The sequence below is a fragment of the Barbus barbus genome (assembly GCF_936440315.1).
Source record: "Barbus barbus genome assembly, chromosome: 33".
NCBI lineage: Eukaryota > Metazoa > Chordata > Actinopteri > Cypriniformes > Cyprinidae > Barbus > Barbus barbus.
Window position 1 is genome coordinate 4,260,677 of NC_136761.1, and position 24,219 is coordinate 4,284,895.

The 24,219-nt window shown below is 36.8% G+C and overlaps 1 protein-coding gene across 1 annotated transcript in view; it reads left to right on the top strand.

Annotated features, from left to right (window-relative positions):
• LOC306853039 (E3 ubiquitin-protein ligase NEURL1B-like) overlaps positions 1–24,219 on the top strand; it is a 53,559-nt gene that overhangs the window by 791 nt on the left and 28,549 nt on the right. The gene's annotated exons all lie outside the window — the stretch shown is intronic.

Genomic DNA, 24,219 nt, shown 5'->3' on the forward strand with positions numbered 1-24,219 from the left:
GATTGTTCAAATGAACGAAAGAACAATATAAGTAAGGTCCCATTTGTTAACATTATTTAAAGCAGGTTAACATTAACTAAAAATGTGCAATAGCTAATTGTTGCAGTAGTTAATATTCTTTGTTAATGTTGATTAATAAAATAATACAACTATGTTAGTTAATGTTAGCTCCATTGAATTATATTAAGACAACTTTTGATTTTATAATGTATTATTAAAAGTTGTAATTAAGATAGCATTATTAATAAATGCAGTCATTGTTTTTTTCATGTTAACTAATGGAGCTTGTGTTACTGAACAATAATAACGAATCAGTCGTTGATATATAGATAGGCCCGCTGTTCTCTATTATAGATCAGTGGATGGGCCATGTTTTAGCTTAGAAACAATGTTTGAAAATAAATAGCTCATTAAGTCTTTAAGTAAGAATTATTTGATGCTATTGTGAAGACTAAAGCGAATATAAATATCTAAATGACTGTGAGTGTGAAACATTATTTACAGTTTTAGGAAAGTAGCGCAGCTGATTTGTTTACTGGGTTACCGGGGTAACGGGAGCGGCAGCGCCCTCTAGTGGCGAATGTGCGTCATTCAGCGCGTCTTCACTTTAACTCGCTCCGCTTTTCTTCTCATCTGTGCTCATTTAAATCAAACCGTTGCCTTTTTAAAGTTCTAAAGTAATCATATGAGGCTGCATCGCAATTTTTCCATAAATAAACAGAATAAATTAATACGTTTGTTATAGGCTACTGTAAGTTAGGCTGTTTTGTATTTTGTTTTGTATTCGCACTTGTGCTCCTAAATACATTTTCCAGTTCGCACACATCTATTTTTAGTCGCAAATGCGAGTGAAATGCTCGCACTGTCGAGCCCTGCAATGTAGTGTATGGTAAAGTATTTTAACAGTTCAAAATGCTACAGCATTAGACACAAAACCTAAAAACCGGTGGCATTTTAAACAAATGCTTTTTAGTGACGTCAGTTCCCCTCACAGGTATCCTAGCAGAGGAACCACGGGTGTAGTTCATTATCACACTAGCCTACCTAAAAATGAAGAGAAAAAAAAAGATCCACTAACGTTTCGGTTCCACAAAGCTTAACAAATTTAAACACTATGGGCTGCATCTGAATATGTCTAATTCCCTACTATATAGTAGGTGAAAGTATGTCCAAATTGACAGTATTCATAAATAAGTACCCGGATGACCTGGCCATGTGATAATGGCAACATGACGAATGTAGTATGTCTGGATTATATTCATATTGAACATCATGTAGAACATAATTTTTAATGGTTGCAAAATACTTAATCAATTGAAGTGTCTTATCTACTCATTTCAGACACAGCCTACATCTCTTGGCAATGTTGGGGAAAGTTGCTTTTAAAAGTAATTACTTTTTGTCACCTGAGCTGGGCTTACTTATTACTTTTTAATGAAACAAAACCCCAAAGTTTTTTTTTGGCAACTGTAAAGGCCCTTGCACACCAAAAGTGAAATTAATAAGCCTCAGGGTGTAAATGAATAAGCCCCTCACTCCCAATCTCTCCCCCAACTGGGGACAAGAGAGGTGTCAGTGAATAAATGGGAAAACAGATTAACTTATTTGAAAAAGTCACTCAGATATTTTCTTGTAAATTTAAAAGTAATGTTACTTTACTAGTAACTTGAAAAAGTAATCTGATTGCGTAACTCACATTACTTGTAATGCTTTTATCATTTCAAATATAAAAAACAAAACAAAACCGTTGTGGTCCTGGCTGCTGATTAGTCAGTGCATCATTCCAGCCGTGTCCCACCAGTGGTTGGTGACAAATGATTGTCTTAATGAGTGAGTAATTGAATCAATCACTCAAACTATGTTAACTGTCAAGGCAGTCGTGGCCTAATGGATAGAGAGTGTAACCCGAAGGTCGTGGGTTCGAGTCTCAGGTCCGGCAGGGATTGTAGGTGGGGGAGTGAATAACCAACACTCTCTCCATCCTCAATACCACGACTGAGGTGAGACCCTTGAGCAAGGCACTGAACCCCCAACTGCTCCCCGGGCACCGCAGTAATGGCTGTCCACTGCTCCCGGTGTATGTTCACTACTGTGTGTAACTAATTGGATGGGTTAAATGCAGAGCACAAACACCACTTGGCCACACACCACTTCCCATTTTTTGTTAACAGATTTAAACAAACATGCTTTGTGCATTGAAAATTTGGGTTGATTCTAATTTTTTGTTGTTGGAAAATTATTTTGGAAAGATGTATTTATTCATAACTTCTTGATGTATACAAAAACATCACATTTGCAACTGTGCATACGTGATATTACTCAGTTATGAAATTATATAATTCTTTACTATAAATCTACAACGTCAAGGACTACAAAAGTGGTCTTTGTTTTTACTGCAGAATTGTGACATTATTTTTTAATATATAACCTCTTTCAAATTATTAATTTGTAGAATATAATGCTGTCATTCTGTTATAATACTTCATAATATTGTTGGGTTGTCATTTATTAGGCCAACATTTTTGGAAAATACCATGAGAAAAGACACTTTGCCAGTAATTTTCAGAGTCAAACAGGAAATGCAACTCCCACGATGAGAGAGGGGTGGCCAGTGGCTTCTGAGCTATGCAGAGTTGGCAAGGTTGTGGCTTTCCCAGGACCTTGATGAGAACAGTAGGGAGGGAGCAATTATTTCTAGTACAGAAATAAGGACTCTGAGAAACATTTGGTCTGACTAACATTATATAAAATTAAATGTGAATTAAGTCTTTCAATAAAGAGTCTCAGAAATTAAGTATAAATTGTCTAATAACTTCAGATGGTGAAGGTGGTGGCCTGGTGGCTCTTTTAGCTTACTTATACACAACCATTAGAGGGCAGTTTGCACTTAATGGCATAATCGTACCAGCAGATGGCAGCTAATATCTAACTGAATAATGAACTATTTTTTTCATTTTTTTATTTGTTGGATATAATGTAATGAGAACAATAATAACATAATGTTATTTATTTAATAGCAACAATTAACAGTTTCAAATAAAAGTAGACAAATGGTGTTGTTTTGTTCATTTAAAACATTTTCATTATACATCTTTTTAGTGATCTGAATGAGTGACAACAAATGCAGCTCTATTGTAGCCTTTATTAAATAATTTCATGTTTACTTAGTTTTCTAAGTAGTCATCATTTAAAGAGTTTTCCTGCTGACAACCACAGATGCAGGGCTCTAACATGTGTTTTTATGTGTGTTTCTCATTTGTTTAACTGAGTAACAACTCTTTGAACATACATACATTGTTTAAGGCGCTTGGCTTCAAGTCAGATGAGTAGTTTGTCTGCATTCCATCATCCACTGAGTCACAGGCCAGTCAGCCAAATGCAAAAAACAAAAAGCGTGTTGTAAAATAAAAATGTTTAAAGAGTATCAGATTTATTGTATACCTTAGAGGGAGAGAATATAATTTAAGGGAGGATATATATATTAATTCTTCAAATAAACAAATCAAACAAATAATCCAAGAGATAGGCCAGCTATCCTTTATTGGCCCTGGTTTGTAGCAGCTATTCTATGATAGCCAGGCAAACAGGCACAAAGTTTAGTGAGGATTAACACATCCTAGAGCAGGGGTCATGAAAGTGTCATACAGTGAGTGATAAAGACCAGACATTGGTTGTAGACAACACAAACATGCGCATAAAGAGGAAACGACGCAGTGACAGCTAGCAGCATATAATAATCTATATTTATAGACTAAAAAGTCAGGTGCCTGCCTGCATGCACTACTGACTTGACAGAAATTTAACCCATTATGCTGGTCTTTTCAGCATGGCTTTGAAATAATTTTTTTTTTTTTTTTTTTTTTACAAATTTCTGAAAATTTCTTTTCAGTTCAAAACAAGAAAGTTGCTGTAAACAGTTCAGTTCACACTGACAGCGATTTGCATGGGCAAAACAAACAAAAGGGTTGGTGACTTCAAGCATCATTAGTGCAACAAAGTTGAGTACGTCATTTTGAAACTTCATGTAAATGCAAAGGGATGCAAATTGTGGGAGTGAAGACAGTAGATTTGTGATGATGTATGACATGAAGTGGAGTAGGAACGCCTGTTTGAAATCAACAGTTAATCAATTTTAGGATGATACAAACCTCGGTAAATAAAGGTAGTCGAATAGCTATTGAAAAAAAGGTATGCATGTACAAACATATAGAGAAAATACCTTAATTCAGTGGCTATACAGTAAAGGACCAAGTTTCAATGTCAGTTAAATGTCAAAGATTATTGCATTTAAACTTGTCTTTAAAATGAACATGAAATGACACATGCAGCCTGTTTTAATTATGGATGGGATGGGTGGGATTTTTATCCATGAGAAATGGATTAGATTTCTGGTGAAACAAGTGGGTGATCCTTACCAGAATAGAGACAGACCTAAATGTTGGTATAATTTCTGTTAATAAGGCCATATTGACCGGGACTAGGACGTACAGACTAAAGATCAAGTTTACCCTCAAGACCATCTGAATCCATTCAATAGTAGCTCTTTTTTACACATCTGTTGTCAGTTGCTATTATTGTTGCAACCTACAGTATATTACATTAACATGATTTCAAACGGTCAATGTTTGACCTTTTGAAATGGTCCACTTAGCGTGTGTGTGTATATATGTATAGTTTCCAGTGAAGAGCTTGGGACTGTCCGCATTCTTGGAGTGCCTGTCTCAAACATGTATTAAAGTAAATAGGGTCAAATTTATGTTGACATTAACTGACTTTTAACTGTCCTCACAATCCTCATCTAAAACGGTGCGAGAAAACAATCATAGCATTAACATAATTATATGTTCAGTTTAATATCATTCAGGGCAACTGGTTTGTCCCAGTTAGTGAGTACAAAGTCAAGCATATGGCAGCGCGGCTTACTGTGCTTGAAGCTTGTTGTTAATAATGTAAAACGATCATTTGGAATATGAGATACCCTTACACAGAGGAAGTTCCCATATTTACAGCTTCTTAAAATAGCCCCTGTACACAGCACTTGGCTTGTATCAGTGTCCCTTTCAGAAGCGAGGGCCCAGATTTTTTTTCCCACACAAGGATGAAACCGATGTCATGGTTTGCAGTGAAAAGCTGAAGGGAAGAAGGGAAAAAGGGCATGTATGCACGGATGTTGGGCCTGGGTAGAAGAGAAACCAAAGGCTCATTTCCCTTCATCATTTTACCAGTCTGCTGGGGAAACTATTATGTAATGCTAAAGTATCTGTGACCTGCTATTAACACCTAGTCAGCCATTCATCTTTGCAGTTTTGTTGGGGAAAATTGTGTTGCTGTTTCTCAGTGGGTGGATTCACATTCATACCTGTTGATGTAGTCTCCCTATGGTACTTTTTTTTTTTTTTTTTTTTTTAATTCTCTATATTTCACTTACATGTGTTGTAATACATTGGGCTTGGCAGTATGATAGTAGAAATTTATCACCTGGTAGAAATGCTGCTATTTCATGTTACTGCAACTGGACTGCTTTATGTTATTTATGTCTGTGAGGAACATATCAAAACAAGCCAAGATATGGAAGAATGTTACTAAGGGATGTAACGAGGATGTACAGATGTTACAATATATATAAACAACATCTGTGATGGACTGGCCATCTGTATACACACACACACACCATCACTGTGACATGAATAGTTATGATTTTGGTAATTTTGCCAACAAAAGTCTGTGATGCACTGGCCAGCTGTCCAAAAGAGTGTGTGTGTGTATATATATATATATATATATATATATATATATATATATACTGATAAATATTGGGACAGTAAAGACAAAATTGGTCTGTTTGCTGTGGAGTCAAGAAATCTGTAAATATGATTAAAACTACAGAATGTCACATTTTATTATTGGGTGATTCAACACATATACCAGCTAAGAATAAGAAGATCAGCACTTCTATAGTTTAATCCCCCTATCTGATTTGAGCATAAGTATTGCAGCAGTTGCCTCACAGGTCTTTCTAAGTGATCAGCTGTGTCCTGTTGCATTAATTGTTCAGATATTAAAAGCAGGGAATGTCTCGTATCAGTTATATCCATTGCTTCTGCATTCTGAGTATTGCATTCGATGATGACACACACACACACACACACACACACACACACAGGATGAAGATGAGGGAGCTGACTGAGAGAAAAGTAAGCAATTTGGATGGTAGAAGAAAAGAGGAAGTCAATCAGAGCTATAGCAAAAGCAAAGGGCATGGAGAAATCAAGAGTTTGGAAACCACCAGCAACATCAGCAACCAACAATAACCTCATCGGCTGAGAAAAACAAGAGCAGTTGATGACAGACAAATCATAAAAGCTGTGAAATGGAAAAATTAATGCTAAAATATGTGTAAAACCACCAACAACCTCCAGAATGCTGGGATGATGCTCTGACAATCTACTGTCCGCAGGAAACTTTGGCACAGAATTACAGATGCTACACAGCAAGATGCAAACCTCTGAGCAGCACCAAAAATAGAAAGGCAAGATTGCAGTTTGCAAAAAAGCATAAAGGTGAGCCAGAAGAGTTGTGGAACTGAGTTTTATGGACAGAGGAGACATAGATTAACCTTTATCTAAGTGATGGGAAAGCATAAGTGTGGAGAAAAAAGGGAACTGCAAATGATCCTAAGCATACAACCTTATCTGTAAAGCATGGTGGAGGTAGTGTCAGAGGAGACTACAGGCAGAAACGCCCCAAAACAAGCAACAGTTGGAATTGGCTGCATTAAAGGCTGGGAAAGGCATTTCAAAGGATAAGACCAAGAGTTTGGTGTTGTCTATGATGTCTAACTAAATAATAGTAAATAATCTTATGCTCACTTCAAATAGTGGGATGCATTCTAAAAGTGCTGTCCTTTATATTTGGTAAAACATTTATGTGTTGAAACAGCTAATAATAAAATCTGACAATCTGTAGTTTTGCGTCATATTCATGTCTTGACTACACCGCAAACAAAGCAAGTTTGTCATTACTGTCCCAATACATATGGAGGGCAGTGTGTGTGTGTGTGTATGTACATACAGGTCCTTCTCAAAAAATTAGCATATTGTGATAAAGTTCATTATTTTCTGTAATGTACTGATAAACATTAGACTTTCATATATTTTAGATTCATTACAACACAACTGAAGTAGTTCAAGCCTTTTATTGTTTTAATATTGATGATTTTGGCATACAGCTCATGAAAACCCAAAATTCCTATCTCAAAAAATTAGCATATTTCATCCGACCAATAAAAGAAAAGTCTTTTTAATACAAAAAAAAGTCAACCTTCAAATAATTATGTTCAGTTATGCACTCAATACTTGGTCGGGAATCCTTTTGCAGAAATGACTGCTTCAATGCGGCGTGGCATGGAGGCAATCAGCCTGTGGCACTGCTGAGGTGTTATGGAGGCCCAGGATGCTTCGATAGCGGCCTTAAGCTCATCCAGAGTGTTGGGTCTTGCGTCTCTCAACTTTCTCTTCACAATATCCCACAGATTCTCTATGGGGTTCAGGTCAGGAGAGTTGGCAGGCCAATTGAGCACAGTAATACCATGGTCAGTAAACCATTTACCAGTGGTTTTGGCACTGTGAGCAGGTGCCAGGTCGTGCTGAAAAATGAAATCTTCATCTCCATAAAGCTTTTCAGCAGATGGAAGCATGAAGTGCTCCAAAATCTCCTGATAGCTAGCTGCATTGACCCTGCCCTTGATAAAACACAGTGGACCAACACCAGCATCACTGACTGTGGGTACTTGACACTGGACTTCAGGCATTTTGGCATTTCCCTCTCCCCAGTCTTCCTCCAGACTCTGGCACCTTGATTTCCGAATGACATGCAAAATTTGCTTTCATCCACTGAGCAACAGTCCAGTGCTGCTTCTCTGTAGCCCAGGTCAGGCGCTTCTGCCGCTGTTTCTGGTTCAAAAGTGGCTTGACCTGGGGAATGCGACACCTGTAGCCCATTTCCTGCACACGCCTGTACACGGTGGCTCTGGATGTTTCTACTCCAGACTCAGTCCACTGCTTCCGCAGGTCCCCCAAGGTCTGGAATCGGTCCTTCTCCACAATCTTCCTCAGGGTCCGGTCACCTCTTCTCGTTGTGCTGCGTTTTCTGCCACACTTTTTCCTTCCCACAGACTTCCCACTGAGGTGCCTTGATACAGCACTCTGGGAACAGCCTATTCGTTCAGAAATTTCTTTCTGTGTCTTACCCTCTTGCTTGAGGGTGTCAATGATGGCCTTCTGGACAGCAGTCAGGTCGGCAGTCTTACCCATGATTGCGGTTTTGAGTAATGAACCAGGCTAGGAGTTTTTAAAAGCCTCAGGAATCTTTTGCAGGTGTTTAGAGTTAATTAGTTGATTCAGATGATTAGGTTAATAGCTCGTTTAGAGAACCTTTTCATGATATGCTAATTTTTTGAGATAGGAATTTTGGGTTTTCATGAGCTGTATGCCAAAATCATCAATATTAAAACAATAAAAGGCTTGAACTACTTCAGTTGTGTTGTAATGAATCTAAAATATATGAAAGTCTAATGTTTATCAGTACATTACAGAAAATAATGAACTTTATCACAATATGCTAATTTTTTGAGAAGGACCTGTATATATACACACACACACACAGAGAAAGAGAGACACCCCATGTGATATGAATATTTATGATTTTGGTCATTTCACAGTGAAAGTTGGTGTTGGTGTTGAATTGTCCTTCTGAACAGAGCAATATCTACGTGACTAGCATGACTTGGAAGCAAGGTTCTGAAATGGGGAAAACAGAGTGCTGTATCTGAATAGATCCTTCCTCTGCTTTTTTTGTGTTTGAAAAAGTCCCCTTCACAACACTTTTGTGTTAGGGAGGAACACTTCAAGAGAGTGCCAAAATAAGCAGATTTAATCACAAGAAAACAAGCAAGCTATCTTCAGACTTCCACTGCTGCACATGCTGCAGCTGTTTCAGCGCGTCATGTGATAGTGATGTGCCTTGGAAACCGCCAAAACAGTAACGCTGACATGCACAGTCCTATTGTTGGTCACTACAGCTATTGTGTTCCCCTCTCCAGGAGGCTTGTTTTACTAATAGGTCTTATATTTGTATTGTAGTTGTCTGTTTCAAATCAAGTAGCACTGTAAATGTTAATAAAAAGCAATCTATAAAACTATATCTGCATAATAGCGATCAGATAAAACATTATAATCAATGGCAAAGATTTCTGACTTATTTTACCAACCCAGGCTCATTGGAAAAATGTGCCTATGGTGAAATTTCGGCTAAAAGGTATTACGCTGCTTCTTGAATGTTGCGCAACCCTTTCAAAATGTCAGTGAGTGGTGCTAATAGCATGTTTAGTTTTATCAGAAACAGATGAATGTGAAATCTGTCAATGTTTTATTACGAAGGTTGTTAAAAGTATTGCGGCATTTCATGAAATTAGATGTCTAGTGAGTGGCGCTGAAAGGTTAATGCTTCATCACGTTTGAAAATAAGAGGACGAGTACTCCACATTGCAAGTGCACTGCTGTACCAGGTGGGCTACCGAGCATGCTTACTACATAAAAAAAATATACAAAAGGATATACAAATATACAAAAGGAGTTGATTATGTGATGCAAATGTCAAAAGGTATTATTATTTTTATTAGCATGCACTATGGTGAAAGTGTTTTGAGGACATAACATAGCATTGTGCAAGGAACCACACATTATAAATTGATAATCTGCCCCTGTATTCATAGTTTGTGTGAACAGGAATAAAAATTATTGGTGTTTTGCTGCATCTAGTGTTCATTTCAGCTGGAAACTGCAGTGAATTGTATGTACTGTATAAGTACATTTGTGAAGTTTTGCAAAATGGGATTGGGTTGTATTTACTGTTGTGCTCAGTTAAGTGAGCAAGTACAAATCTGCAAAAATCAGTATACCTACACTAGACAGACAGATTGCCTCTGCAAAAGCCAAGATGTTGTGGGAGGTTGCTAAGGTGAATTGTTTTATTCTATGTGTCATTGTTTGGACAAACAGGTAGGAAATCAAGCCAGTCTACACACCCTTGGTAAAGGAGCTTTCTGGAATGTAAAAAAATTAATCACGTCAGCAGGGCTGTCGCAAGTGGGTTGTGAGGCCCTCTGCAAAGAGGGGGAGGGGGTCGTTTTAGGAAGGAACACAACTTTCATGCGCATCTAATGGACACATAAACAGACGGTAAACGTTATCATTCAACTGAATGGTAGCCTACACATCCATTTCAGACTTAACCTGAAAGTTTCTAGCATATTTTCTTGAACTTCTAAGGTAATATTTTTGGTTTGACCTAGGGATGCACGATATTATCGGACTGATATCGAAATCGGCCGACAATGACTTTAAATGTAAATATCGGCATCAGCCTGACATGCAAAATTATGCCGATATGTCTTGCCGATAAGGGGAAGGGGTTAACTCGCATGTGCTCAGGGTGTGCTAGCGATTAGATCACGTCAGCAATGTGGCTCATTCTTGAAGCAAAGTTTTGTCTGAATGATCAATAGATTGACTGTTTTGGATCGCTGCATTTAATGTGTGAAGGCATGTACAGAATGATGCGTTCGGTGTGGGATAGAGTAAACATTTATAGCACAAGCAGGGGCAGCAGTGACAGCCTCCCCCAGGTCCTAATGCCCGTTCGGTAAGTAGTTTTAATAGTAGGGGCGCAGTTGGCCTACTTCTAATTAAATTAAAAGTAAAATAGCCTACACAAATAACATTTAGACTGTGTTTCTGATTAAATAAAGCAGTAATTGATGTAACAAAATAAGTATGTTTTGATTTAATGGTCAGAAGCTATAGCTTACATGAAAAAAAAAAATCACAAACATGACACTTGTAAATTAAATAATTTTCTATATACTGATTTATTCATTAATGTGTAACGTTTTATTTTTTAAACAAATCATGAGCTCTAAAAGATTTTCAGAATTTTTACAACTCTTTTGTTTTAGACCATCTACAAATGTTAAATCTTAAAATAAAATATTAGGGTTAACACTGCATCTTTCTGGGGGGAAAAATGCAGCGATTTGATATAGTTGATTTATATTTATTTTCAAAGCTTCAATGTACTGTTAAAAAACCTTTATTATTATTTTTTTAATTCTAATAAATAAGTTCTTGTTAAAAACTAACCAAAATTAATAATATTTTGCTTATAATTTCTGCACAGGAGAGACTTGGTGTTGTTTCCAAACAAAAGGAAATATATCGGTATCGACATCGATATCGGCCAAAATGAGTTGGGAAAAATCGGCATATCGAATATCGGCAGAATTCCAATATCGTGCATCCCTAGTTTGACCCATTTCAGAGTCCAAAATTAGAGTTTAAAATGCAGTAAAAGCTTTAAAAGGGTAAACCTCCCTTAACTTGATGTGCCCAATGACATGAATGCGTAAGAAACATGGTCACACACACTGCTCCTTTATTTATTTATTTATTTATTTAATAATTCATTACTGTTGGTCACCCTTTACATTTTTCGGTAACACTTTACAATAAGGTTCATTAGTTAACATGAACTAAGAATGAACAATACTTCTACATCATTTATTAATCTTAGTTAATGCTAATTTAAGCATTTACTAATGCATTATTAAAATCACAATTTGTGTTGGTTAACATTAGTTAATGCACTGTGAGCTAACATGAACTAACAATGAATGATTGTATTTTTATTAACTAACGTTAACAAAGATGAATAAATACTGTAATGCATGTATTGTTCATTGTTTGTTCATGTTAGTTAGTACATTAACTAATGTTAACAAATGACACCTTATTGTAAAGTGTTACCCATTTTTCTGTGGGCTTTGCAAATATTTAACCAATGAAAAGTATTAAAAAGACCTTGACCTAACTCTATCTTAAATGAAGTGCTGAACACATTTTGGTCTGTCTGCTTGTTTGCTATGCAAGGGTAAATAAAGAAATATGTGCAGCATTTTCTTTACTCAATAATCTCTCTCTCTCTCTCTATAAGGTTCTATTTTAGTTTGAGCATCTTGAGCATTTGTCGTCAGTCATTGTAAGTACTAATTGGTCTTAAATAGACTGTGCGTAGAACTTGGTCTTTAAAATCAAGCCATTTTGGCTAAATGACAAAAAAATAAAAACTGGACGCCACATAGCTCCAGTAAACCGTTTTTTTTTTTTTTTTCTATTTCCTGATAAGTAGCGGTTTTGAACACAAGTTTTTTTGCTACTAGGTTTCTGCCCGACAGTGATTAAGTACTACTGCGCAACACATTTTTTTTAACAAGCAGAATATTACAGCTTCATGATACACATAATCACACTATTAGCGTTAACTTTGAGCTATTAGTCTTTCGAAGGACAAAAACATGAACCTTAAATCTAATTGGCTTTACATTCATCAAGTCAGCTGTCACTTTATTTTGCCGTGAGGCCAGTGCGGTTGCACACTTGGCCCAGCCCTTGCGATGGCGCTGCATGTCAGACCTTATTCTACATTTATTGATGCGAAAGAGCTCCAGATTGAACATATTGCTGGGAGATCTCCCGTTTACAGCCTGTTCAAGTATTTAATTTTTTTTTTTTAAATTGAATTTAGGTCTGGCCTCAGACTGGGACTTTCAAAAACTCTCTTCTTCTTCTGAAGCCATTCCTTTATTTATTTAGATTTGTGTTTGAGAGTATTATTGTGCTGAAAGATGAAAGATAAAAAGGATCTATTGGTTTCTTACATGCCTTTTCTTGGTTTTAAAATTAAATTACAGGTAGAAAAGATCTTAAATAATTTTAATTAAATTCACTTTTTACATCTTAAAAAGCTTTACTTTTAACAGGGGCGTGCACTTTTTATACCCACTAAGAAGAAATTTTAACATTAAAAAACTAGACACACTTCACCTGTATAAAGAGAAACCTAGCTGTAAAAAAACTGAGATAAGACATTAACTGCCAGTAAATCATGTTATGTCTCACACTCTGCTTCAGTGAATGTTATATGAACTGTGTCAGCCATCAGTAAAATTTGATTTTTCACAACACTTAAATTAAACACAAGATAGCAAGACTACCAGTTATAAATCCCTCACGCCTGAGACCCAAGGTCAACAAACAACATTCAAATGGGCGCTTTAGCCCAAAAATACCCTGCAATGTCTCTTTCCCATGGAGAGTGGTATGGCCCACCTCCCTTAAGTGAAGTGACATTCAGCCAAGTATGGTGACCCATACTCGGAATTCGTGCTCTGCATTTAACCCATCCAAAGTGCACACACACACAGCAGTGAACACACACACACCGTGAACATACACCCGGAGCAGTGGGCAGCCATTTTATGCTGCAGCGCCCGGGGAGCAGTTGGGGGTTCGGTGCCTTGCTCAAGGGCACCTCAGTCGTGGTATTGAGGGTGGCGAGAGGGCCCCTGTGCTCTGGTGACAGCTTTCAGGGTGTTGTTAACCTTGTGCAGGCGAGATGACACGAAGCCCTACAGGCCAGTTTGGAGTTGCTTTAAAGGGTATTAAAATAGCATTCAAAGGACAGGACAGCTGTCGTACTTGAGGCTTCTGAAATAAATACTGTGCATCTATAACTAATGACATCACTGTGATGTGGATGGCGTTGTTTATACAACATTAGATGTTTGTATCCTTGATAAGCTGTTCTACTGTTATAACGTAATGATAAAGAGCCTGTTGACACATACATTAATGTAAAGACATTTTTGAACATATCCATCTTTCTGACAGGGATGTTTTTTCAGTTTTTAGCCATGCAGAGACCATTCATCACTACTAGTATTACTCATATCAAAGGTTAGAGATGTGTAAAAACCCCTGGGTATTAAAGTGTGGCACAAAACTGACCCTGCAGACTATCATAGAAACTTAGGTAAAATGTAGCACCCTAGAATGACATGGCAACCCCCATGACAATGACTTTTCAACGGAGAAGCATCACTTACATTTTCTTAAAGGTGCCATAGAATGAAAAACAGTCTTTACCCTGGCATATTTAAATAATAACAGTTCTGTACATGGAAATGACATACAGTGAGCCTCAAACACCATAGTTTTCTCCTTCATATGTAAATCTCGTGATTAAAAAAGACCACTGAAAAACAGGCGAATCAGAACATAACACCGACTGTGACGCAACAGTCGGGATCACTACGCCCCCAACATTTGCATAAACCCGCACTTGTTCTAACCCGGCCGAACCATCAGAAGCTCTGCAGGTATTGTAAATAAACAAGCGCGGACAACAGCGAAAATAACAAAATAAATGTTATGTTCCAGGCCGTGCAGGGGGTGTGAAGTGCAGGGATGGGTTGGTGTCTGTATTCAGAAAGGCACAGAAAGCAAATAACGTGAGCCACTATGGTTAGGACATGGTTAGCTCCTTGCTAGCGGTAGCCTGTGACAGTACATAAGATTTCACTCTCAGTAAGGAGAGATGAGGATGATGGCGAATGACTTACAGATCCTGAGCACCACTGACAAGCATCTGATCTTGTGAAATGTGTGGTAAGTACTGTTGCTCCATAATGTAAACATAGTTTGTGTGATCGCGTCTCTTGAAAGTGAAACTATAACGCGATCGATGGATCGTTCAAAAGCAGTTTCAATGCCTCGCATATTAATAACGGCTCCCTGATGCCCGCGTTTTATATACAGTATAATTACCCGACGATATAACTGCGAGAGAAAGTATTTAAATATATATTTTCCTCCCTGTGCTTCCTTCTTGCTTATGAGCCGTACTGTGAAACAGCCAATCAGAGCAGGGCTCAACATTGAGCAGCACTGTGAAACAGCCAATCAGAGCAGAGCTCATTATTATTCATGACCCTGCCAAATAAGCCAATAACAGACCGTTTCATTCTAGGGAGAAATCCTAGGGTTGTAAATGGACATGTAAAATCGTTTCTGGAGAGTTTTTGCCCTTACCTAAGCCACATACCTTCTGTGTAGATATCAGAGAACAATTTAAAATACTGTATCAATGCATTCTATGGCACCTTTAAGAAAAAGTGGTTCAATTTAATATTTTCAAATAGTTTCGGTAATGTGTAATGTTGCTGATATGGTAACAAGGATTCCCTTAAACCATCAGTATTACTAAAAGATCAAATTCACCTCTCATTAATCTCAAATTCACATGGCTTCCATTAAATCTTACGATGTGTAAGCCCTATTTAGAACACATGGCTACATTCCATTGGTTTTCAAAAACGGAATACTCTGGAATAACAGCATTGTGCTTTATCAGTACCAGCTCTTTGTCATGACTAGACATTCACTTGTAGCACTTTACATAAGTAAAAGCAATATAGTACAACTTTCTAAATATGGAAATTCCTTAAAGAAATTACAAATTGTAAGGTGTGTGAGCTGCTTTCTACCGAGGAACACATGCTGGTTCCCACGTTTAACCACCCTTTGACCTCAAGATATGAGATGCCACAGTTTGGACTTGTTTTTGTTGGTGTTCATGTTACACTGAGAAAGCAAGTCAAATGGAAACATCCAAGGACCGAGACATGCTGTGGAACTTTTTTCTTTTTTCATGTCAACAATGTATCCAACATTTTTGCTTTGTAGGAATTGGATCGACAGAAGGTTTTTTTTTGTTGTTTTTTTTAATTCTCTGTAAAGGGTCACTGTAGTCAAACATTTGTGTCTGTGATCCATATGTGCATACTAACTACAGCATGCTGATCACTTGTACTCATGACATTTTGAAGTCATTGAGAGCTCTCTCATGTAGCCCCCCATTAAAACAATTCAGAGACCATGAATTACTGTGATTTGTACCACAAATACCCCATACATGTTGTAAAATCCCTGTAGCATACGAATAAATCCTTCTGTTAATTATTATAGTTCATTGGTTTAACTGAATGGCTATTTACACTTGTCAGGCAATGCTAAAATTAAAAAGTAATTAAATGCAGAATTGCATTGATGTGCCATCACAGGTGTGTGTGTGTATTGGCTATTTAGCAACAGCTTTAAATGTGGCTTATCCAGTCAGATTTCAGTTCCTGAAATAGTCCATTTATAATTGTCCCAGTTTACGTTAGTTATGTAAAACTTCACCAGGTGGACTGCCGCACTTGTTCTACCAAGTTTGGGTCTGTTATATGTTCCTCTAGATGGAAAAAGACTACTTAAGGACAGTCATTAAAGTATTCTTTTGGTATTTGACCCCTGTTGACCTCAGGCAGGTCAACCTCTGTGTTTGTTTATGTGTTACGGCACTTGACACTGAGCAACCTCCTACTGTTTGTCAAACGAACCTCTGATACTCTAGAAGCCTGTAAGCTGAAATTTAAGACCTCAAAGACTACATTTTGGACACATTTGGGACAGTTTTTACCAGACTGAATATGCAGGGTGGTTTACCAACGGATATCCATTGGATGTACAATCCATTGCATCATGTTTTTCTGAGGTAGAAAGGTCAGTTGCTTATCTTTCTTAATCTGCACTAGCACTTACCTTCCTCTATATACATCTCAAATATTTAACAATGTATTGCTAATATTATATTGATTTGTTTTAAAAAACAACAACATTTGGCTAATATGAATATTTAATTGAATTGTTTGTAAATAAGGCATTGAAACTTTAGATCTTTTTCTACAGTAGGCCATATTTTGCGATTAGCATCCAGCTGCTATATCTCATGAAGACCTTAAAAGTCAGAGTACAAGAATAATGACAGTTGCTATCAGGACAATGAATTCTGATAGTTTAAGAAATTGCCAGTTAATGCAAAAACTCATCACCAAACACCAATGACTTGTATAGACACTATAAGGACAAAAGTATTGGGACAACCCCTTCTTTAGAACAGAAAAAGGCACTAACAAAACTGTGGCAACAAAGATGGAAACATAATTCATGTGTTTAAACATTGTATTTCCATCTCTGTTGCAACAGTTTTGGACGTGTCTAAAATGACAGTATCCTTATGTACAAGTCATTGGTGTTTGGTGATGAGTTTTTGGCTCAAGGTCTGCATATAAAGTCACACCAGAGGTGTTCAGCTGGGATCAGGACGTTCTGCAGATCAGTCAAGTTCTTCCACACTGACTCAATCAATCATGTCTTTTTGAACCGTGCGTCATACACAGAGACACTGTCATGTTAGAATAGAAAAGGGTCCTGTCCAAACTGTTGCTATAAAAGTAGAAGCACACAATTCCCTAGAATATCATTATATGCTTAAACATTAAGATTTGTACTCATGGAAATTACTAACGTAGTCAAACATGTTCATTAGAAGGGGTGTCCCAGTACTTTTGGCAATATAGTGTATTTACCGTCAATACAGATGCTGCGTATCTATAGTCTTTTGCTGCATCCATTACATCCGATACGTTTTCTCACTGACATGCCCCAACTCGGAAACTCAGGGCTTAAAGAAAATTTCTAGTTCATGTGTGTCAACTCGTAAATACGATCTATCCGACATGACTTGAATGCACCATCATTCATCTGTGTGTGTGTGTGTTTCGAAAAAAGAAGGTAATAAGCCTTTAGGTGAGTAGTTACCCTAGTTCACACAGTTCCAATAAGTTGCGATGGGTTAAATCAACTCTATTAACTAAATAAGCAGACAAACGTGACTACGAAATACGCAGAAGACATAACTTTGTTTTTGCTGAGTTTATTTAAATAATGTTAAATATTAATTGATGTTCATTTGAATTTTTTTCCTCAGCAGGGGAAATAAATTAATACTCTGTCATGTGTACATTCAAAATGACTGCAAAATTCATGCCTTTGAAAATTAAGAAAACAACATATCTTGTGATTAATTTAAAGGGCATATTTTGAGATTCTGTGTTGAAATAGAACAAGGGAGTCAAACATACAGAATACGGCCCACAAATCCAATCCGGCCTGTGGGATGATATGAACAAAAATATAACAAAATTAAATAAAATATTATTTAGAAAGTTAAAGTCTATTTGATACCATCTTTTATTTTTAATTTAAAGTGGAATAAATTGCTAATTTATTTACATTGATGTTACACCATAACACACATGCACATTATAAAGTGGCGCCAGAATCTTGAGCAGCACATAAGTGATGATAACTGTGTTGTAATGATACTTGTGTGGTAAGTTACTTGTTTTTTTCAAACATGTTCGAAAGAAGAAATTTGACCAGGAAGAGTGGATATTTAAGGAGAAATTGAAAGAAAGATATTGTTCTGGGAGGTCAACGCCGAGTGGGATGTTTAATCACAACCCGTGGCTGTGGTAAATGTGTGCAATATTAAATGACACTATGAGATGCACTGGGCAGCAAAGTAAATGAGCTAGGGGTGCGCGATTAAATACCTACTATAATATTGTAATGGTTTTGTTTTTAATTGTTTAAAAACCAAAAAGTGTTCTTTGTTTCCACTCTGTATTGGAGCCTTTCGTGTTATAATAATTTTGCGCAATGAAAGATTATTAATAGCCTTTCTTGTTCTGTCCTATCGATCATATTTAATATTTAATCTATAATATATTTATATATAAATATATTTATTTGTTTTTCATTAATGTATTTTACAACAATACAAAAAACACTGTGTAATGTGTAACATTTTACCAGATTCAGTTCTACACTTATTCACTTTTATTTTTTCCCCACTAAATAATGTTATTTCACTAAATGTTTAGATTTTATAAAATTATTGAGCACTCATGATTTTTCTAGAATAACTTTTACTGCTGAATTATCCACTAACCTAGTTTATAATAGTATTTTTGTCATAGTCATGATTATATATTTTTTTAATTTATTTTTCTTTAAAATGAAGTTGTCTATATTTAGTAGATTGTACTTAACACACAAAAGAGTGATGATCAGGTCGAGGTATAGAAATTCTACATTGATTAAAAAAAACAGTGCTGGTATCGGATCAGTATCGGTATCGGCTGATACTCAGAATTTTTGGTATTGGATCGGATTAGATCTGAAAAAAATGGTATCAGTGCATCTCTAAAAATATTGAATATTACAAATTAAAGTAATATTTAATTGTGGCTTTCCTATAGCTCAAATGGTAAAGCGTGGCGCTAGCAACGCCAAGATCATGGGTTCGATTCCCAGGGAAAGCAAGAGCTGATAAAATGTAAAACTGTAACTTGAATGCAATGTAAGTCGCTTTGGATAAAAGCGTCTGCTAAATGCATAAATGTATTAAAGTAAACACTGAGAATATTTCGATTCTCCATTTCATGACCGCTTTAAGTGAGGGAGAGCAGCACAGCGTCAGGCACACTCTCTCTTCCCAATTCCCATCTGGATGGCAAGATGACTGGAGATGTACCTGGGTGCAGTGGATGACCAGGACATCTTCAGTGTCTTGTCGTGCTCTGCATGCTTCACAATGCTTGCAGAGACTACCATTGGACCTGCCATTTATTGTTCAATAAAATGCTCTTTAAGACAGTCCTTTCCTCTAATACAACCTGCATCTAGCTAGCAATAGCAAGTAGCAAATCACAAATTATTGCTATGATGCAAATTAAAGGCTATTGGATTTTTAAGAAGCAGATGAGTCCTTTGATATGTCCATCCCCAATTTTCTGTTTAAATACGAAATATGACAACATTGGAAAGAAAACTACTTGTCAAGCCTTTTCATTGGGTCTTTAATAAATTTTCTGAAATAATCATAAAATAAAAAGTCATGGCTATTGTATTTTGTACATGGATTCAATGAAAGCATTAGGCCCACTTAGACAGTGGTTATGACTCATTTTATTAGATCTGTGAGTTTGGCTTTGGACAAGATTCCCCTGCTGCTCAGACAACCACATGCAGTCCTCCCAGTTGGCCATCTGCTTAGCATTTCAGTGTCTTTGAAACTTGACGGGAATTAGAATACTGGTAATGTAACACTTCGCAGTCCAAGAACTAGTCACTCAACCGCATTGTAGCGATTTTGATACCATAGTCCAAGTTTTTTCATGCATATCCTTTTTGTCAAGTCGCATTGTCCTGATTGCCATCCCTGACCATGCCGGTGGCTGCCAGCGTTACATGAAATCAGACTGACAGATTTGTGTTGGCTGTTCCCAGAGGAGAGGGGACACTGACAATAATGTTCAGAAAAAGGTTTGTAGATTGAGGTGCTTTTAAGACCGATGTGATCACATTGGTCCTTCATTCCTTTTTCTTGTTTAATCTGTTGGGGGTTTTTGTACTTGGAGATATTAATTTATCAATGAGGGCATGAATTTGACTGAAGGTGAACGTCAATAAACCTGCCAAGACCATGTTGAAAGATTTTGCTTAGAGGAAATTAAGCTTATTTTTAGCAGGCTATTTTGCACTTATATTTATTTACATAACATTTTAATGCATTTTCCCATATTCTCATTACTATTACCAAAACCTCAATCTCATCAGCAAAATGTGGTATTATACTTAAATTGTATTTATTAACCAAGATGTTTTTTCTTCTGCTTAAAATGTCGGCTGAGATTTTTTAAATCATTGTAATTGTAACTGAAACATGAAGCAAATGAAAAAAATGGTATATCAACCCAAATGCAGTTTATTCGAAAGAGTGAAAATCCAAAACCAAACTATGAATGAAAGGGGTCACATGATGTTGCTAAAAAGAACATTATTTTGTGTATTTGGTGTAATGCAATGTGTTTATGCTGTTTAAGGTTCAAAAAACACATTTTCCACATACTGTACATCAGGGCCGGCCCAAGCCTTTATGGGGCCCTAAGCAGAATTTTATTTGGGGGCCCCTCGGTGCCGCCAATATGACTGTTTATTGTCAAAGCTTGATTATTCACACACTATAAATCTAACACACCCATTATCAGTTTTGTGTTGCTTACATAATACCATTGTCTGCCTGCATGTTTTTACCTTTCTGTGGTTTTGAATAACAGTTGCAACAGTTGCAAACTTACAACAGTGGTCAGGTGTTAATTTTCACTTTAACATTCAAAGTCTTTGGCTCGGTTTCACAGACAGGGTTTAGACTAAGCCAGGATTAAGCCATAGTTCAATTAGGACATTTAAGTACTTTTTATTAACATGCCTTAGAAAAAAAGCATTACAGGTGTTCATCATAAGACAAAACAAAAGCACTGACATGTTTTAAGATCAGTCAGTGCAAGTTTCTTTCAGCTGAAATAGCTCAGATTTACATTTTAGTCTAGGACTAGGCTTAAGCCTTGTCTGTGAAACAAGAAACCGGGGGTTAAAGTATTAAGTGGCATACTTAATGTGCTGAAAAGTAGCTAAATAAACCAGCAGACAATGCATTTACAGAACAGAATGTTATTTTAACAACATAAATATTAATCGAAGTTGTACTTTTATTACAAGTCATACTTTTGTTATAATAAATATTAAACACAACGGTGAGAATCTATATAAAACAACAACTCTTAATTTATATCTTGCTAATTGAGGCATAATGATATTGGAATATAATAGCAAAAACGCAACATGTAGGCTGAGGAAAAGCTTATTTTTATTACAAAAATATATACCCAGGAAAGTTATGGCAATTTTTACTGATCTGACCAGGGGTGCATTTCCAAAAAGCAACTATGGTCGCAAGTTCTGTCGTTACAAATAGAGTTCAGTGGAAATAACGACCATAGTTGGCTAACAATGGTTTTGAGAAACGCACCTCTGATTTGTGCCACAAAACCCCCATGTTGAATTTGTCCCCCTCCACCCGCAAAACACCATTGATTTTAACCCTTTGAGCCAGAGAAAGATGAGCTCCGAAAAAAATAAAAAGACGCGCTCTGTGCTTTTCATATTTCATAACTGTTCAGTGTTTTCAACTAAATACAGTTTATTTTAGGTTTCAGACATTTAAATACACTTCAGTTAAGTAAAAAAAAAAAAAAAAAAAAAAGACATTTATTTTGTTATAGGCTATAGGCAACACAATGATGTGTTTTGAAATGATTCTGTTGAAAGCAGCAATAATAATCCTTTCAATTAATGGACGACATGGTTTATTCCTATCAAATAGGCTACACATTTTCCATAAAGTTTACTCTGTTTTTCTCCCAGCTGACTGATCAAATACTTTCATGTATTTCGGGAGAAATAGGTAAATTTACGTGATGTTAATCCGACAGATCCACACGGCAGCGTCCGGCGCATATTATCAAATGCTCATTATTGTGCCTGCATGACACGTCGCTATGGAAATAATCAAATGATATGCATAGAATATTTAATTTAATATTTAACTTTTGTATAATTACCACTGTCCATTGACATATATCACGAATATAAGATAAAATAAACGGTAATTTTTAATGTAGACTACTCTTGGGGGCCCTCTGGTGGCCACGGGGCCCTAAGCAGCCGCTTAGTTCGCTTATGCCTTGGGCCGGCTCTGCTGTACATTATTGTTGCTCCTATATGCTCCGTCTTTCTGAAACGCGTCGGTTTTTACAAAGCTCATCGTTCTGAGAAGCGATACGTGTTCTGATTGGCCAGCTATCCAGTGCGTTGCGATCGGCCGAATACCTCAAGCATGAGACGGAAATTAGAGCCCTGCATTTCGGCCCGGGCGTCATAGTTCAATTTCCATGTCATAGTTCAAACGCGGGCCGGGCATCGGGCCTGTTTTGGGTTTCTCCTTATTTTATATTGTAGACATCTATTGATTAGCGATGAAAAAAATTGCCGCGCTGTTGGAAACAAGACCGTGCTGCCGCGACTGAGAGCAGCTCTATGGTGTTTAGTTTCCCGCAGCGGGTGCGCAAATGACTTCAGCGCAGATGAAAAAACCGACAGCAAACATAACCATGAATGTGTCTGCGGGAAATAGTAAGGAGATATTTGAATTATTTGCTAATAAACTAATGTTTTCTGAGTCTGTGTCGCAAGGATGAAGTTGCTGATCCTGATTCGCCGTCTCCTCATTAGATGCGCCTTTAGAGAGAAATGCATCTTTATTGATTATGATTAAAATTATAATTATAATAAAAGAGTTTTTGTTTTCAATTTTTTTTATTTCGTTAAGTGATAATTTAAAGCTTTCTATAGATATATTTATCATGTCTGTGAGGCATGTATTCGCTCAGTTTCGGTTCATTTTTGTGAAGCACTCCTGTTAAAGACGGCAGAAAGCGCATCATGTTTGTTTTCTTTGTTTTATAAAAGAACTACCTTTTGTTGGTATTGTGAGTGCACACAAATACAAGTAGACCCTTTACAGGTCTGAATGATGTATTACTCTTACCTTTATCAAAAAAAAAAAAAAAGACAGCGTAGGCTATTTTAATTTGTTTCCACTGAAAACAATGCAAGTGTTTGCTGGTGCCTCCAGGTCCTGCAGAGCGCGCTTTAGCTTCCACTCTCCGCACAAACTTAGATATAGCGCACATTATTATTATAGCGCAGGTTTAACGTTTAAACATTGTTATATACTTGAACTGTTTTAGTATATCTATAGATTTTATTTTAGGCAAGTCGTGATGATATGTGAAGGCTAAATTGATCAAACATAGACTATGATCAGCTCATGCCGCTGGCCGCTTGGTCATTACTTAAAAAAAAAAAAAAAACTTAGGCTATTTAATGAACAAAAATGCTCCAAACGTTTTTCTAAATTAACTTAATAAAAAAAAAAAAAAAAAAAAAAAAAATATATATATATATAATAATTTTGCCATTACACACAAAACTGAACTATTTTAATAGCCGAAACAGTAGTATAAACTCTTTTAGGAGAAGGGGGAAAAAAAGACGGGCTCGGGTCGGACTCGGGCTGGTAATTCTGATAAGCTGTCGGATGTGGGCCAGGCTAGGGCCTGAGCATCTCGGGCCAGGGCCGGGCTAGGGCCTAAATTTGAGGCCCGTGCAGGGCTCTAAAGGAAATGTTACGCCCCTTACCATATTGTGATGCTGTGTCCTGGCGCGATGACACAAAAACAATAAAACCCATTATAAATTAGGCATTTGTTGCATCCAGTGGGGACATAATTACTGATTATAATGACTTATACTGTCTTTTTACGTGTCGTAAACATTACCATGTCTGCATTTGAGATCGGAGAAACAACAAACAACAAGTACTAATCTACACTGCTCAAAACTCACGTTTGAATCGTCAGTGGCAAATTCTTTAAATAAGAAAATGTACTTACAGGTTGTGAGTCAGAAGTGC